General features: G+C 45.8%; 1 protein-coding gene across 2 annotated transcripts in view; it reads right to left on the bottom strand.

Moving 5' to 3' along the window:
- Positions 1–899, bottom strand: part of STXBP6 (syntaxin binding protein 6) — a 91,354-nt gene extending 90,455 nt beyond the window's left edge. Inside the window, exon 1 of one of the 2 annotated variants that reach the window (XM_035110310.2) lies at positions 647–899. The gene's annotated coding sequence lies outside the window, so the exon portion shown is untranslated. Of the gene's footprint in view, positions 1–29; positions 574–646 lie in introns of those variants that run through there. The other variant, XM_035110318.2, reaches the window with a different exon arrangement.
- Between the last annotated feature and the right edge of the window lie 9,944 nt (positions 900–10,843).

Genomic DNA, 10,843 nt, shown 5'->3' with positions numbered 1-10,843 from the left:
CCCTTCCACAACCCCCCCGTTTTACTCACCAGCAAGCAAAAACCTTTCCAACATCCCTAGAAGCCGCTGGAAAACTCGGCCGAACTTTTCCTTTTTTCCCCCCTGACAGCAGATACACACACCCAACAACTACAGCCTGAAAAGCTATGGAATGCGGGTCTCGATCCTGATCCAAACCTCGCCCACGAAATCGCGCCAGCGGGACCATTTTAGGCGCACGCACCCCACCCGCAAAGCAAGCGAACCATCCCAAGCAAGTCTCTCTCGCGCGCGCGCGCCTGCCTCATGGCGCAAAGAGAGAAGGCTGGACGGGGCGAGCCTCCTCCAGCACCACCAGAGCCAGACGCAAGGCGCTCCTTCCCGGCAGTCCACCTCCTCTTTCTCCTCCTCCTCCTCTTCGGGCTTATCGTTAACTGGGCTCCAGAAGCTGAAGGGAGAAGGGGCGCGGAGCCTCTCCCCGGCGGCCAGCTCCTCTCCGCTGCCGCCGCAGTTCTTCCGAAGCGACCCACAACTTCGGCGCGGGAAAAGCGCAAGGGACGCTCCGAAGAACTACTGCGGCAGGCGGCCAAGGGAGGGCGGCCCCTGGTGCGCCTGAGGCGGAGGCGGCAGCTGGAGGTTGCAGCCCCCTGCGCTGACTGGGACCTACCTTCCCGCCGCTGCCCGGTCCTTCAAGCCTTCTTCTCCCCGGCTTGGCTTTTTCTAAGCGCGGGGTGGGAACGCGAAAAGGCTCCCGCGCTCCGCGCTGGCTGGGAGCTGCCGGGCGAAGCTACAGGCGAGGCGCCCCACTGCCCCGCACTCAGGCTCCTCGCTGGGAACGACGGCGCGCGGGCAACACAAACTCCCGGCTCCTGCTGCCCCGTCAGGCTCTTCACTGGAGCGGTTCTCCGGCTGCTTTGCTTCGCCGCCAGGAGCAGCGCGGCGGCGGCGGCGAGGCCACCCAGCTGTGAGCCAGAGGCGGGAGGGGAGCGCCACGTGCCCGGGCCGGGGCCAATGGCGAGAGGTTCGGCTCGGAGCCTTGCCGCTCCTAAATGCAATGCACCCCGCCCGCCTTCTCGGCCGGGCCCATGTGACCACGTCGCCAGCTGGAGTTCAAGTGAGGGAAGTGCCCCGCAGAAGGAGTCGGCAGGTAGGTAGGTAGGCGGACTTCCTGTTCATGCAGGAATACTTTGGAGTTCAGCTCTGGGAGCAAAAATTTGAGAGGGGAAAAGGATTGAACAAGGGGGTGGCGGGGGAAAAACAACAAGAAGAAGGAATAGAAGAATAGAAGTAGCGTGGGGGGTACAAGGGGGCTGTTGCCGCAGGTGCACACCCACCCCCCCGATCCCCATCAAACAGCCATGCATGTGTGTAACATACCATGCGCGGAGCTCAGCTTGATGTGTGTCCGACGCAACCTGCCGCCGCTGCCACTCCCCTCCTTAACTAAAACAAAATAGCGTGGCATCATTACTTCTTAAGACCTTGAACTGAGGCTGGGAAGTTGCTGGGAAGAGACCGCTGTTAAGCCACCTAGGAAAAAATTGATTGTACAACCTCCCCTGGGTTCTGCTACGGTAGGTGGGAATGGGAGCTGCTCCTATTTCCGTACCTTTGTCACACTTTCCGGACAGGCTCACAGGGAAGGCAGAGTTGCAAACAGCTGCCTTAGCCCTCTCACTGCCTCATCACTCGCACCCTGGGTAGTGGAGGGTAGCGTTGGTCATGGAAGAAACATCTGACGAGAGCATTTTGCAGTCAGGGCACCACCACGGAGTAGGTCCTTTCCTGCTGAACTTCAAATGGCATCAGCGCAGCCTGTGCCTACGCTTACTCAGAAGTATGGTATGTCCCATTGAATTCTGTGATGCTTACCGTTCTCACATGGGTTTGCAGTCCAAGGACTTAAGTGTGACAAACTCTGCTGCGTGGGATCAGGCTCCTTGTTTCATGTTAAAAGATCAGATTTTTAAAAAGCAAACATTTCATGTTAATGTTATGATTTTGGAAGGTTGTCTGATATTTCACAACACATAGTGCTTTAATGTGCTTCCTATACAATGTGCTTCCTATACCTTTAATGTGCTTCCTATACCTTCCCCCAGCCAGATGAGCAGTAAAGCAAGATGAGCGCTGCAACCCCAGAGTCGTCCACGACTGGACCTAATGGTCAGGGGTCCCTTTACCTTTACCCTTTATACAATAAGGTTTAAAAGACTGCTATTACGCAAAATGATGGTAGCTAAATAGTTGATCTTTCAGAGGCTGATTACACACTTTCCGCATCCCAGTTGTTTTCAGTGCAGCTCATGTACTGTACATGTGGGGAATTAGCCTGTCCTTTTGATAAAAAGTTGACCAATGAAAACACTGCAGATGTACTTCTGAGATCTATTCTGTAGTTTCCCTGCTACAGTTTACCCCAGGGGTCAGCAAACTTTTTCAGCAGGGGGCCGGTCCACTGTTCCTCAAACCTTGTGGGGGGTCGGACTATATTTTGGAAAAAAATATGAACGAATTCCTATGCCCCACAAATAACCCAGAGATGCATTTTAAATAAAAGGACACATTCTACTCATGTAAGAACATGCCGATTCCCGGACCGATTCCCGGCCAGATTTAGAAGGCAATTGGCCCACATCCGGCCCCCAGGCCTTAGTTTGGGGACCCTGGTTTAGCCCATGCCCATGGCCTGCTCTTGCATATTTAGCTGTACCGGTATGAATATCTCTGCTCTTTCAGGGTGAAATCTAGACTCTGCTGAAGTTAGCAAATTTCCCCATTGGTGTCAGTAGGCCCCTTCACTGTTTAATGTAATTCAGTTGAAGTGTACAGGTCTTTACAAACCCTATATATAAACAAATCCTTGGAAGCTCCATAGTCATCCACCTTTATCCAAAGTGCTATATTCTGCATACATCACTCCATTCTAAAAGGACTGTTCTAAAGCTGTTTTTAGAATAAAAGGGGGAAATGTTTATCTCTTCACACTCCTGTATGGTAAGGAAGCAGTACCGGTAATTTACAGATAAGGACATAAGTACAAGGTAAGGCAGGTTATTCGCTCTCAGGGTTACAAACACACACATTAACCTGACTAATCCGGCAACTGAATTTCGTAACTGAGGTTAGTATTTGATAATTTGGACTGTGTTTTTTTCAGGACAGTTAACCTCAATATGAAATTGGTTTTGATGGTGCAATAAAGGGAAGAGGAGGCAGGTTTTTCCCCCCATAGTCTTATTAAAATACTGAAATTGCATTCAAAAAGCAAGCATTCAGAACATAATATAGAAAAAATGTTGCAGTGATAAGAAGTACCTAGTGTTAGAGTTGCAATAAAAACATTCAAAGTGATTATATTTTTGTAAACTGCTTTGAGGTTTTCTTACAGACAAGCACTATATAAATTTTGTTAAAATGAAAAATATATATGACTATACTCATTTTTTCCCCATTGCACCCTTAAGATGGCTGAACAACAGCTACCAAGTTGTGAAGGGCTATATCACTTTGTAGTTTGCTCTTTGTTTGTCCACCAAAGTTTCTTCATTGGTAGATCACCTAACAAAGCAAGCTTAACCAATGAATGTTTTTTGCTTTGGATTTTTATCCCAGGAATTCAGGGCAGGTCCTGAACTCATCAGATAAAAAATACCTGAAATACATACTGGACATCACAATAAAAAGATCACACTAAAAATGTCACAACACAATCTGATTCAAACACTTAATTTAAACTTCCCTCTATTACTGTGTAATACTTTAAAAATTCTTAGGATTTTCTACTTTTCACAATAATATCTATTTTTAGGCATGATCCACTCAAATTTAGGCATGGAAATGGGAAGCACATCTCTAAAGCTGCAATCCTATACACATTAACCTAGGATTAAATGCCACTGAACTCAGTAGCATATACTTTCAAATAGATGTGGGTCCTTCATACCCCCTATCTACAAGACGCTTGGAGCATGGGCTTAAGCAACAGCTACCGGGTATGACATGACTATTCCTTTTATGTAGCTTTGTTAAAATTATTGCTGAGCGTTTTAAAGCACTGCACATTCTTTCTTTGTTTGGAATTGTGGTCTCACCCCCTTTTTTGTTTGTTTGTTTTCTTTTATTTAAGGCATTTTACACCACTCAACCATTAGCATTTGGGCCTAACTGCATTACAGGAAACAGTAGGCCTAAAGTGTCCCTATCTATTGCTGTCCGACCTGATTTAAGTTTTTCCTTTAGCTCGTAATGATTACATTCTAAGTAGACTTGTAGAAACCTTACATAGCTCAGTAAAGTCAAAATGCCAGACTTTGAAGGTGTGCTTTTAAATACATAATAATGAATAATAAATCACAGATTTTTGAAAGGTGGCAGCATTTCTGATATACATCAAGGCTCTTGGTGTTCTTATTTCCATTTGGAATTATCATTTTTTCTATTTCCTTGGGAGTGAATGCTTTTATAATCTTGAAATGATCTGAAAGAGAGAGAAAAAATTTTCTAGATATTAGACAATCGATTAATGTTTTGTCTATTGGACATCAATTAATGTTTACAAAGCCCAAAACTCTGTAGTACACTGAAGCTTTTACCCTACTGTTTAGAAGCAGGAATGTTGTTAGTAACTTAAATTGTTGTAGTCCATTGCACTACATACACAACAGATATGAGTAAATCACACCACAAATTATATAGGCTGGTGGGATGGATTGGTCTACAGTGAATGTGGCCCTCCAAGTGATCTTCAAGCACAAGCCTAACTTAAATCGAAAGGGCCAGCAGGGTGGAATTTACATTTATCAGGGTCAGGTACTTCCATTCAGCCAGTAATTTGCAATTAGCCTCGCCATGTGGCTAATATAATAATTACTGGATGGTAATTAACAGCAAGGCATGCCAGACAAATGACACATAATTTTATGTTGTGGTTCTCTTGCTTTATTAAAGCAGCACACTAGAATTTACATGGTCTGGTCAGGTCTGTGTTTATTACCCACCACACCAAATGCAGCCTACCAGCCGTGGATTGTGGCCTTTCAAGCACTTGGTAACCCCTCACCTTCCTGCAGTATTAGGCAGGCAGCAAATTCAGCTTTAAATCCAAGATGGGCCTCCACTCAAAACATGGCTGGTGCACTGCCTTCCATTTGTTGGGTTAGAAGCAGTGCTTTTTTCTGGGGGTACGCATACCCCTAAACATTTTGTGAATCTAGCTTTGGCCTCATTGAGGGGCAATATTTCAATATGAGCAGGAAAAGGAGAGTACCCCTAAACATTTTTTAAAGAAAAAAAGCACTGGTTAGAAGTCATGGTTCAGGCTATAAACAAGATTGTACTGGCAACTGAATCACAACCATGATAGTTGACCCTCCTCCTCCTCCTCCTCCTCCTCCTCATTTTTCAATTAGAATAATAGAATTGGAGAGTTGGAAGGGACCCTGAGGGTAATCTAAATCCCCTGCAATGAAGGAATACGCAGATGGCCCATATGAGGATCAAACCCACGACCTTGGCGTTATCAGCACCATGCTCTAACCAGCTGAGCTAACTGAGTCAAATGACTCTGGTTTCCCACAACCCAGAAGTCTATTGTATTACTATATGCCAGCTGTTTTACAGGGTTACACCAATGTTAAAACTAAAGTGAGTGATGCATTGGACACATTTTGAGACTGGCCATCAACCTGAATGGAAGGGGAATTAGACAAATTCATGGAAGACTAAGGTCATTGGCGGGTACTAGTCATTAAGGCCATATTACCTCAGCTATCAAAGGAACAGCAGCAAGAAATTGCTATCGCCCTGCTTGTGCTTATCTGTTGTGGAAAACAGGATGCTGGACTACGGTAGGTGAGCTTTTGGTCTAATACAGCAATGTTGTTCTGGTGCTCTTCAATTTGCATCCAATATTCAGATTGCTGCTGGGGCATCTCCAGTTAATTCCATTAAAATTTGACTTAGTGCAGTTCTTTGACATTTTGGCGCTAGAAAAGTACTTGCTCTGATTATAAGGGTAGTCCCTGCTGCTGACTATACCCCATCTTTATCTTATCATGACATGAAGGCTGGGAGGAATGTAGTCCTCTCCAAAATGAGGAACTGGGCAGTGGGACAGTGAGAGAGAGGCTGTCTATTTCATGCACCCTTCGTTCTGGAGGAGGATGGATGGTGGCTAACAGATTGAGGTTGAATCCTGACAAGGCAGAAGTACTGTTTTTGGGGGGACGGGGGGCAGGCTGGTGTGGAGGACTCCCTGGTCCTGAGTGGGGTAACCAGGTGTGCAGCCTGGGAGTCATTTTGGACTCACAGCTGTCCATGGAGGCACAGGTCAATTCTGTGTCCAGGGCAGCTGTCTACCAGCTCCATCTGGTATGCAGGCTGAGACCCTACCTCCCCACAGACTGTCTCGCAAGAATGGTGCATGCTCTGGTTATCTCCCTCTTGGACTACTGCAATGCACTCTACGTGGGGCTACCTTTGAAGGTGACCTGGAAACTGCAACTAATCCAGAATGCAGCAACTAGACTGGTGACTGGGAGCGGCTGCCGAGACCACATAACACCGGTCTTGAAAGACCTACATTGGCTCCCAGTACGTTTCCAGGCAGAATTCAAAGTGTTGGTGCTGACCTTTAAAGCCCTAAATGGCCTCGGCTCAGTATTCCTGAAGGAGCGTCTCCACCCCCATCGTTCAGCCCGGACCACTGAGGTCCAGCTCCACAGGCCTTCTGGCGGTTCCCTCACTGTGAGACGTGAGGTTACTGGGAACCAGGCAGAGGGCCTTCTTGGTAGTGGCTCCTGCCCTGTGGAACACCCTTCCATCAGATCCCAAGGAAATAAACAACTATCTGACTTTTAGAAGACATCTGAAGGCAGCCCTGTTTAGGGAAGTTTTTAATGTTTGATGTTTTATTGCTTTTTCATCATCATCATCATTAATAATATTCTGTTGGGAGCTGCTGCCCAAAGTGGCTGGGGAAACCCAGCCAGATAGGCGGGTGTGTGCGTAATTAATTAATTAATTAATTAATTAATTTTCGGTCTTGTTCCTGATCTCTGGAATGCTGTGATTGCATGCTGCATTTGTATTCATCCCATTCTGATCAGGCAGTTGGACTTGATGACCTCCAAAGGTATCCCATTTTAGTCTTTATTATCTGCACATGATGAAGGGTAAGAATGGGTGCATGCACTTGCTGGCCTCGTGCCTCCATTGCTTCCCTGTTTTGTTCTCCAGAGGGTGAAGTCCTCTGGCAGGTAGCATACTGCACTTGTCAGGAGTCTAAACCATGCAGGAAGCCTACATGACTTTTTCTTGAATAGTGCTTCCTTTTATACTCTGTGGGTAGTTCTGAGGAATGCAATCAAGTATAAAAATGGTGTCCTTGGTATATTAAGATTCTTGCTGATACTGAAATCTACTGAAGTGTCTGTCTTCTATTTTATGATGCTGTCAGACCAGATTCCCTTGACTGAATAGCAGTCTTGTTTTACATGGCTGCTTATTTGCTACTGACTCTGATATAAAATTGCACCACAAAGAACATGCTATGCTCTCTGCAGCACTATCATTTGTTTGTGGATATGCTTTCTGTGAAAGTCACAAGCCCACAGTGAAGAAAAAGAAAACTCTTTGTGAACCTGAAAGAATGATGTAAGAGCTGAAGTAAATTTGCACAGCAAACATCATTTTCATTATGGGCGTTGCCGTTTATTCAATAAATTTATTACCATTTGTGGGGATATGTGAAACAGCCCAGGTTAAGCGTGTTTACAATACAGTTTGGCGACCCACATCTATTTGAAAGCAGGGCCGGCCCTACGGCAAGGCTGGGTGGCACAGGGCACCAGGGGGGCGCCGCGCTGCGGTGCCCGCCAGATAGCCGAGCTGGGAAACGGGGTGGGGGCGCGCCGGAGGGATATTCGCACCACAGCACCAGATATGCTTAAGATGGCCCTGTTTGAAAGTATATGCTACTTACTTCTCCATCTGGTACGCCTTACTTCTCGCGCTTCAGCAGAGCACGCAGGCCCCAGCTCAGTTTCCTCCTCGGGGTCCCACTGTGGCCATGGGAGTGCTTCATGCTGTTATGGCACCAGCACACACACTGGGCCAAAGCCAGTGCCTCTGGATGGAGCTCACCTCTCAGGTGTGCACCCCTGCTATCCTAAGAGAACAAGAGAGAAGTTCATGGTGAGCTCTTTTTCTAGAAAAATAGCACTGCTCTGATCACATTTGGGGGGGGGGGGCGGGGAGCAAAACAAATCACACTGCTCAGTGGAAATCAGAGGAAATCGTGTTGCACAGTTAAAATCCTAGAACTCAGTATCAGCTTTTGGTTGGAGAAATAATTTAAAACTCATTACAGTTAGAAAGACCATATCTACTAATATCTGAAGCTGGGAACACCAAGGTCATGTACCTATCATAATTACAGGCTTTACTTGTGTTGATACTGGCTGGAGTCCTGGATGTCGCTGTCTTAAGAGTTAGATTTTGCAAAGAAGTCTAGCTCTTAAATTACATTAGGTTCATTTTTAAAGTTTCATTTCCTGCTGTCTTTTATAATAAAGAGAAGTAGAAAGATACTGCCTTTCACGTTCAGTCGATGCTATAGCACTGCTCATTAATTCTCCCTCTAGGATTCTGTCCTCATAGGTGAAGCCTCTTCCTGTGAAAAGCACAAATTACTGAAGAAGCGGCGAATTTATTGTATTTGGGTTGCCTTAAAATAATTGCGCTCGGGAGCTACTGTCTGAGTAGATTCCTCAGCTGTTGTGAAAAGCTCCACCCCTGCCTGCTGTGAGACAGCAGGCAGCAGGCTGGAAGCAGAGGTTCATATCTGCCCCACAGGAGAGGGCAGCTTAGGGGAGGGGAGAGCTGGTAGGCTAAATATTCAAGTGTTTGTAGCTGCTACTTTTTTCCAGCTGATGCTTGCAAGTCCCATGTGCTGTGCCGTCCCTGATTTCTCAAAAGGGGGAAAAGATAATAAAATGAAATAAATGTTCTACCCAGTTCCACAGAGACACACTCAGACTTCATCAGAAATGAAAAGCTGTGAACGTGTGGAAAGCCAGGAGAATTTTCACAATCCTGATAGGCATTCCTCTGTGGGATCCAATGTCATTATTTTAATGATGATGTTTACCTTTCCTCTGCGCAACTATTTTTGACATGATAGAAGGAGGCAGTTATGAAAAATCTCTCCCAGAGAGAACGCAACACAGCTATTTCCCTAAATTACACTTTCTCAAATATAAAATGTGAATGGCCTATCTGAAAGTATCCTGATGAAAACAAAAAGTTTTCATCAGGATACTTTCAGATAGGCCATTCACATTTTATATTTGCCTTTCTTCCTCAATGACCTTTAAGAGAATATTTTCCTGTGAAATTTAAAGTCCACACTGAAGATCTAGGTTAATTTAAGCATAGAATCATAGAGTTGGAAGAGACCACAAGGGCCATCCAGTCCAACCCCCTGCCAAGCAGGAAACACCATCAAAGCATTCTTGACATATGCCTGTCAAGCCTCTGCTTAAAGACCTCCAAAGAAGGAGACTCCACCACACTCCTTGGTAGCAAATTCCACTGCCGAACAGCTCTTACTGTCAGGAAGTTCTTCCTAATGTTTAGATGGAATCTTCTTTCTTGAAGTTTGAATCCATTGCTCCGTGTCCGCTTCTCTGGAGCAGCATGTTAACTAAAACTTCTAAAGGCTGGCAGTGGTGAGGTTGGGGCCATGCTGGCACATCCCTGGGAATGCCAGATTTGCAATGATGCTCCTGGCTAGTGCTTCTATGTCACCCCGCCCTTTCCATGGTCCCAGCTGTCTCCAGATAAGCAGCAGCAATGCTGGTGCTTAGGAGGGCAGTTCTGTCTTGCCACACATGTCACTACTGCATCCTAGCCCAGCTCAGACATCACATACCTGGTCCAGTAAACCATGGTTGGATTGGGAATTTCCCATGTGCCCCCAATCTCCCATCCCTATTAACTTTTTCTTAATTGCTTACATGCCTAGTTTTATACAAGTCACCATGGTTTGTTGAACCACAGTTCAACAGTGGTACTGAATACCTTTGAAGCGGATGCCTAATACTAACCCAAAGTTCTCATGTTGAACGTCCAAGAGCTGGTAATGTTCAGCAACTTTATTAGCAAACAATGGTTGACTGGTTATCAGAAATTGTTAACATTACATTGCGTTTCTTTTTAAAAACTCAAATCAAACAAGTCAGGAAGTCTTATTAGACGATCAGGGGAAGGGGGAGAGAAAGGAGCACACTGGCACATTCATCACCCAACAAGCAATGCTTTCTTGGACCAGGAACATGATGACCAATATTGAAATATTTACTACACAAGAATGAATGGCCAACAGCTGCGTCCAGCCTCATGCATTTGTTCGCTTTTCCATGCTACCTTAGAATTCAGGATATTTCCAAATGCACAGTTGCCTGGGCAAATGAAAGCTGCAATCATTTGCACACTTCAATGTAAGTATCAATAGAAATCAATCCTTCGCTTGCATATTGTACTCATAGCCTGATCTATACTAAACTCAAAAGAGATTATTTTAAACATTTTACCTCGCTCCCAGAGTGGCTTACATAACAGCAAAAACAGTACAGCAAAACTAGGCTATTTAAAGAGAGAGGGAACATGTCAGCCTGCTGCTTCTTTATAACCAGGGCAGTTCTAATGGCCTAACTGATGGGGAGGAGACCCACTAGGTCAGTGATGGCCAAACCTGGCCCTCCAGCTGTTTTGGGACTACAATTCCCATCATCCCTGACCACTGGTCCTGTTAGCTAGGGATGATGGGAGTTGTAGTCCCAAAACAGCCGGAGGGCCAAGT

This window comes from Zootoca vivipara, chromosome 1 (genome assembly GCF_963506605.1).
Source record: "Zootoca vivipara chromosome 1, rZooViv1.1, whole genome shotgun sequence".
Taxonomy (NCBI): Eukaryota; Metazoa; Chordata; class Lepidosauria; order Squamata; family Lacertidae; genus Zootoca; species Zootoca vivipara.
This window is presented reverse-complemented; position numbering and strand designations above follow the sequence as displayed.